Source organism: Salmo trutta, unplaced genomic scaffold (genome assembly GCF_901001165.1).
Source record: "Salmo trutta unplaced genomic scaffold, fSalTru1.1, whole genome shotgun sequence".
NCBI classification, from domain to species: domain Eukaryota; kingdom Metazoa; phylum Chordata; class Actinopteri; order Salmoniformes; family Salmonidae; genus Salmo; species Salmo trutta.
In genome coordinates this window covers 36,204-43,157 of record NW_021823416.1, presented here as the reverse complement: position 1 = coordinate 43,157, position 6,954 = coordinate 36,204, and the positions used below count along the sequence as shown (strand labels likewise).

Below are 6,954 nucleotides of genomic sequence, written 5' to 3'. Positions count from 1 at the left end.
TGCTCTGACCCATCTGTGATTCGACCTTTGACCTTCTGCTGATCTTTTCTCTGGCGTTTTCCCCCTCTTCTAGGGCCTATGAGTGGAATGGGGATGAATATGGGCATGGATGGGCAATGGCACTACATGTAACCTCCATCTTGTAAAGTAAAACACAAAGAAAAAAGGGGAAGTAAGTACAACTCGGCTCTTTTTTCCTTGGATGTATTTTTCAAACCTCTGGGCTTGTGGTTTGTACCCACAATCCCCCTTACTCCACCACAATCCCTCTCCCATCCGCACCCTAATTTTACAACAACCTCCCCCACAGCAACCCCCACGACAACCAGTGAGTGTGATTGGTGTAGCATGGTGCTTTAAGGGGAGAAAGGGGGGGTAACCAAGGGGGGTTAGCTAGCTACTGAAGGATGAATGGAAGGACTGAGAATAGTCGCCATGTCGTGAGGCTTTCTCCTGTCGGTCCTTGGGAGAGAGGGGGGACTTGTGGCGCCAGCCAAGACAACAGGAAAACATTCACCCCAAACAACAACCCTGGCCTAGCATGGCATGTACCGATGCCGCACATTTATTTATCACAACAGGGCCATCGCTCTCCCCATCTCCGACAGCCAATGCAAATGTTGGACATTTAAGGAAAAAATAACATCTCCAGAGGCAGGGTCTGGCGGGGAGAAATTAAGCAGGCTCCAGTGAAGCAATAAAGAAGGAGACGTGAAACTGTCCTCCGAGTGACATAAATCTGTCTGGGGAACGATTGATGCCCAAATTATCTTATATGCAAAGACGGAGCGCAGCAGTACATTACGGTCCCCGGGTGAGATATACGGGCCGTGGGTGACATGGCCTATCCTTCACTGTGGGGTGGGGGTGGCGAGTAGGGGGGGTGATGGGGGGGGGGGGGGGCGTGTGTTTGGATGTTTTTTACTCGAGGGGGCATTGACTAGCCCCGACATGAGACACACACAGATCCATTTAAAGGACCAGAGACATTAAAGAATGGCTGTGTTATAAAGGAAGGAATCTCTCGCTCTCGCTCACACACATACACACACACACACTCTAAATGGCTGCCGTCTGATTAAGCCTGGCCATTCTGCCTCCCGCTAGCACCACATCGCTGACATTTGAGAAATCAAGACATATCACATCCCAAAGGCAGCGGTGCAGAAGAGATTTTATTGAACACCCAAACTCCTTTGCCCAATGAGGCACAATATAATAACACTTACCTTGATTAAAAGAACCCTTTATATGTAAATTGGGCCTGGATTTTCCATAGGGTCACCATAGCCATTCTATCGACAGAGCCCATTTCACCCCTCTTTTTTTCCTCCCTCTCTCATCTCCTCTTCTCCTGTCTTTGTTAATGGCATCAGGGATAAAAACCCTTCAGGAAGCAATGTTCCCTAAAACAGGCAGATAGAGACAACATTTGCTCAGCTTGGCTAATTCTTAATATAGGCTATATAATTTTTGGACTATTTAATTACATAACATATTTTATGCTTCATGACCAATAACATTAATAGCTTAATACAGAGGAATATTATCATCTCTTGATATGATTAAGCTGCCACACAATATGGTATATTTGGTACTTAATTATCGCAAGCCATTGAGCAGGCCTGCTCTGCCAGAACAGGACAGAACTGAACAGGTAGAGGGAGAAAGAGGGAGAGAGAGAGAGAGAGAGAGAGAGAGAGAGAGAGACTGGTCACCATTATTGTCTTCAGATGGTTGTACCACTCCTGTTAATAAAGGGGGGCCCACAGATCTACTTAACAGAATGACTGCAGCTTACAAGACTGGAGATTACCAGCTTACAGTGTCAAAAACATCTGTTGGGCCTTTTAACAGGAGGCGCTCCAGGTTATATAGAGGTGAGAGCACCCCTCACATACCCCTCGCCTCACACCCCAGCCCGGCCCAGCCCGGCCCAGCCCAACCCAGCATGCCCAGATTGATTTACTTATTTTATGACCCCGATAGTGAGGTTTTAAGAGAGCGTTCTGACAAACATGTGCATTTCCAATGAACTGATCTGGATAGTAGGGGTAGCGAGTATTAGAAAATGGCTGCCCGGCTTTCAGCCAATGAGATTGGTCATTAATCTCTGCCTCTGCTGTCCTTTTTCCTCTCCCTTCCCTCCCCACCTTCTCCCCCTCCCCTCACCGGGCCCTCTTGTGTCATTTCTTAATTGCGGCGTATTAAGGTGGAGGAATGTGGAGAGTGAGCATGCCTGGTGACCTTGCTGCTACTCCTCCCCCACCCCTTCTCCTCAGCAGGGTTAATTCCCCAGGGGTTCACATTACAAAGCAGGCCGGGTTGGTCCAGGACCCACTGGCTCCAGCTCCAGAAGTACCCAACCCCAGGCCTGCGCTTCCCTGCCTGTTCCCTCCCGAGTGTCCAGGCCTCTGGACCAGGCCTGTTCCCATACTCCAGCCCCCCCCCCCCCCCCCCCCCCACCTCCTCCACCACCACTACTTCCCCTCTGGTCTGTTGACAACAACCCCCCCCTGAATACCCAAACAGAGGCAACACTGAGCAGGTTCTGTCTCCACCACCCAGGCACAGTGTGAGGGAATGCCAACAGGCTGGGGTCTCCACACACATCAACACAGGGTCCTACTCTCCATACCAAGGGGTATTGCATCAGCATATTCCTTCCTCCCTCCCTCTTTCCTCCTCCTCCTCCCTCCCTCTGTCTTTCGCTCTACATCTCTCTCTCTCTCCTTTTATCTCTCTGTGCCTCCATCTCTTGCTGTCTCTGTGCTTTAGCAGTTGTTGTCATTATACTCCTAAACCCACACTCCCTCTATTCCAAGAGCAGCACTTTGTTTTGTTTAAAAGTGCCTCTTATTGGAGGGGGAAAACGCAAAGCCTTGAACGCTATTCTTAGACTGGCATGTTGTGATAGTTAACTGAGCTCTAAATTATTTAATAACTTCTTTAAGGGGTTTTAAATCAAATATGTTCCCAGTAGCGCGTCCCCCTGAGAAAATGCCTCTTATTCGATTTGTCACTACATTCAGCGGGGGAATTGACTGTTCTGCCTGTAAAAGTATTAGTGCTGCTAACATCAATACAGCTGCTAGCTTCTCCATACGTAATCCAAAACGACAGTGTCTGGATGGTTGGAGATCACTTTCCAACCTGAGAACTGACCATGATTCTATTGACATTGTGAAGGACTCTCTATCACCTAAAATAGAGTGATACAATCGCTTTTTTAGCTCCTTGAATCCAAATCTCTGAAGTAGCTTTTGGGATATGTGTAATCCTAAATGTAGCTAGTATGTTTTTTTAACTTTATTTTTACACCACAAGATGAGCTCACTTTACACAAAGTATAAATGAATGTATTGTTTTATGTCAAAGTCACATTAATGGAATTCGGTAGTAAGAAATGGTGAGTGCTTGTTTCTAAACCTCTCTCTCTCTCTCTCTCTCTCTCTCAGGTCTGCAAGGCATGCCAGGGGAGTACGTACCTCAGACTGGTCCTATGGGCATGAGCATGGCCCCACCAAGTTACAACCCTACTCATCAGATGACCCCTCACCCCTCCCAGCTTCGACATGGACACCCCCTCCATCCCTACCTGCCTGGCCCCCACCACCCTCATCACCCCGCCATGCTGATGCACGGAGGACCCCCCTCTCACCCAGGAATCACCATGTCTGCAGAGAGCCCCCCCCCCTGCTGACCCCCATTGACCCCAGCGCTGGAGGACAAGACTTGGACATCCATGCCCAATAGTATAAGCAAACTTTACTACCACAACATCAACAACAACAGTAGCTTCTAAGAGAAGAAAACCAACATCAACAACCCTAAAACAAAGATATCTTCAGACTATTTTTCTGAATAAAAGCAGAACCCTTTTGACCATTATTAGACCGTAAAAACAGAATTCCAGATGAGCTGTGATGATTCTTTTTTTTTTTTACTTTTCAATTTTGTTACTTTCATCCAAATGGAGGACCAAGCTGACAAGAACACTTTGTAAAGTCTTGGGCTTTTGTTAAAGATCAACAGAACATGTTTTGAGGACAGACACGTACGTGCGCAAACACAGACACACGCACACACTTAAGACACACGCATTCGCACACACACACAGTGCACACTCCAGTGACACGATCAACTCATTTTTCAAAACGGAATCACTCTGGAAGATTGAGAGAAAAAAGAAAAAGACAAAAAGACTCCAAGAGTTATAACTACTGTAGTATAAAAAGTATAGCAACTAAGTTAAAACGTTTGCATTTTTTGTTGATCACTCAATTTCCTGAGCTAGTTGTAGAATAAAAGGTTAACCCTTTCTCTCACACTGTGTGTGCTCCTTCCTGGAGGAGAAACTGTCTCGGCGGCGCAGCGGCACTATTAAAAAGAAAAGATGGAACATCTCAACAACGGACGCCCACTTGCTCCCAACCACAGCGACAGGCAGAATAGGCCCTGTCCCCCATAAAGAACAGGGCATGATGGGAAAAGGCTGCTAAATGACACCTGATCTCTCCAGAAGATTCAGTTTGAACATGTTTAATGCCCCTCTTTTTGTTGGTTCATGAATGAATGTTACCCTGTAGGTATATACAAAAAAAGTTCTTAGTTTGAATTGCCCAAGCACTGGATTGTGTTGGTTTTATACATTTTTATTTGATTATTATTTTATTTTTTTGTATCCTGGACTCTCATTGACAGAGCCTATTGAAGGAAACGTAATAGTGGAAAAGCAGCATCCTACTCGGCTTCTTTGCCTCTGGATCAACATACTTGCCATATGGACAATACTGACACAATGGTGGATTCTTTGGCACTGGGAGAAGCAATTGATGGTAGATGCACCCAAAAACCTAAAACTTCAAAAAAGAAGAAAAAAAAGAACTTAAATTATGAACTCAAAGCTTTGGGAAAAAGCTAAGAGAATATTGTAACAAACTTCGTACAGAGTTCAGTCTATTAATTGTTTCATGTTAGATATTCTATGTGTTTACCTCAATTGAAAAAGAATGTTTTTGCTAGTTTCAGATCTGCTGTGGCATTGATATTGTATGTCCATGAATTCCTTCCTTTTTCAGCACGTGTTCCTCACTAGATGATAAAATGCCGTCTCCCTTAAGCTTTGTCAAAAATACATTAAATACTTGTATGAGGACTGTGACGTAATGTTTAAAAGGTGTTCAGTCACAAATGCTGTAATAAATATTTCATTTTTGATTTTTGTTAGATTTTTGTGTGCTGTGTGTTAAACATAACTTTAAGAGTAGGCCAATAGTAATTATGTAGTAGTGGGTTTACTTTTTATTATAGGTTGTATATTATTATTATTATTATTATTATTATTATTGCAAAGTTGTCATGGTGCTGACAGAAAATGTTTAACAATGTTTGCTTAAATAGCTAGGCAATATCAATATTAAGGTAATCCTACTAAGCTCCATTGTGCATTTAAAGACAGAGCATTTCCACACCCTTTGGTTACCTAACCTGTCAAGGCTTATAGTTGCAAAACCCCCAAGGGAGTTGCGCCACTTTAGTCGAATGAAGCATAATGTGATTTTATGATTTTCATAATGCAACCTGTTGCAAGCAAACAAATTAATAAGTTAATATTAATTTTAAATGTGTGTTTAAATTATATTTGCAATGGTTTGTTTTCTTTTTCCTTTTTTTCAGTGGAAATTAGGAGGTGCAAAGACTTGTGGCGATGATTTGCATGCCTTTATGGTAGAGTTTTAAACAGATCATCGATTTAGATCAAGTTTAACATAGGCCTATTTACAATCACCTGAGTTTTATCACAGACAAATAATTGCATTAGCTCCAAACAATAGAACATTCATCTGCCTCTTCCCTTGTGCTGCAGCCGTTTCCAACTGAGAACAGATCCTCAGTCAACTACATGTGCTGCAAGTGGATATTTCCGCCGCTTTACAGCGACCCCTGCCGGCATAATCCGACTTGCTCACGGGTTCACTCACATTCTTTTGATATCTCTTTGCCAGTGTTTGCCCGCGGCCATAGAAGTCATAGCCTTAAACTAGAAATGACAATCTCCCTGTCTCGCAGGAAGAAATCTTTCTGCCCTTCAGATAGCGGCTTTAACTCCAACAGTGTTGTAATGGGCTGGGCTTATTTTTACACTCCTGTCCATTATGCTATTGTAAAACATAGTGGATTGTGTTATTCTTTTCCACACAGCGAAAGCAGTTGATAATAGGCATATAATACAAAATAATAATACATATGTTTTTAATTACAGGAAATCTATGTAATACTTGCTGTCTTATTTGAAGGTCCCACTGTCACTACACCATACACGTGGTATTTTGTTCTTCGAATAGGAGAGAACGGTTAGGGCTACAGAACTTTCCCTTTAATTTACCGCTCACCCGTTATTATAGCCTAGGTGACTTCAAGACTATGTAGGATATTGGGTTGTTGCGCCAGAACAAGCACAGGGCTGGTGGAAAAGGGAAATATTGCTGTTAATTATGTTCACTTCCATTGCAACTTACAAACTTCGAAATGCCTTATGGTCTTAAACATGAAGCAAAAACACAAATTAGTTTATGTGATTACCGATATTTTGTATCAGTTTTCCAATCCGCTGAATAATCATCGCTTGATAGTCATTTATTTAATTTCTAATCATTCAACGTCCTCGAGAAAAAAAGGTTCCAAATCCAAAATGATTTTGATAAGGTTTATTATTATTTTGTTTTCAAATTGTTTGGTCAATCTATTTTATTCCATCAACTGTGCAGCATCCAAGAGTTTCAGTTGAAAACGTGAAAATAAAAAAGCATTTACAAATGGAAGATTGCATTGGTAATAGAATACAAATAGTTTCATGAGTATTTCAATATTACAGGAATAAAATATGCAGGCCTATATGTTGAAACATAAACCAAATAAAATAAATGAAGTAAACATGCAAAAATATTCTAC

At 42.8% G+C, this 6,954-nt stretch overlaps 1 long non-coding RNA gene across 1 annotated transcript; it reads left to right on the top strand.

Annotated features, from left to right (window-relative positions):
* Nucleotides 1-6: 6 nt before the first annotated feature.
* LOC115190884 (uncharacterized) lies at nucleotides 7-5,231 on the top strand. Its single transcript, XR_003877465.1, has 2 exons — nucleotides 7-172; nucleotides 3,459-5,231. It is a non-coding gene; the product is annotated as an uncharacterized LOC115190884 (long non-coding RNA).
* The last annotated feature ends 1,723 nt before the right edge of the window (nucleotides 5,232-6,954 follow it).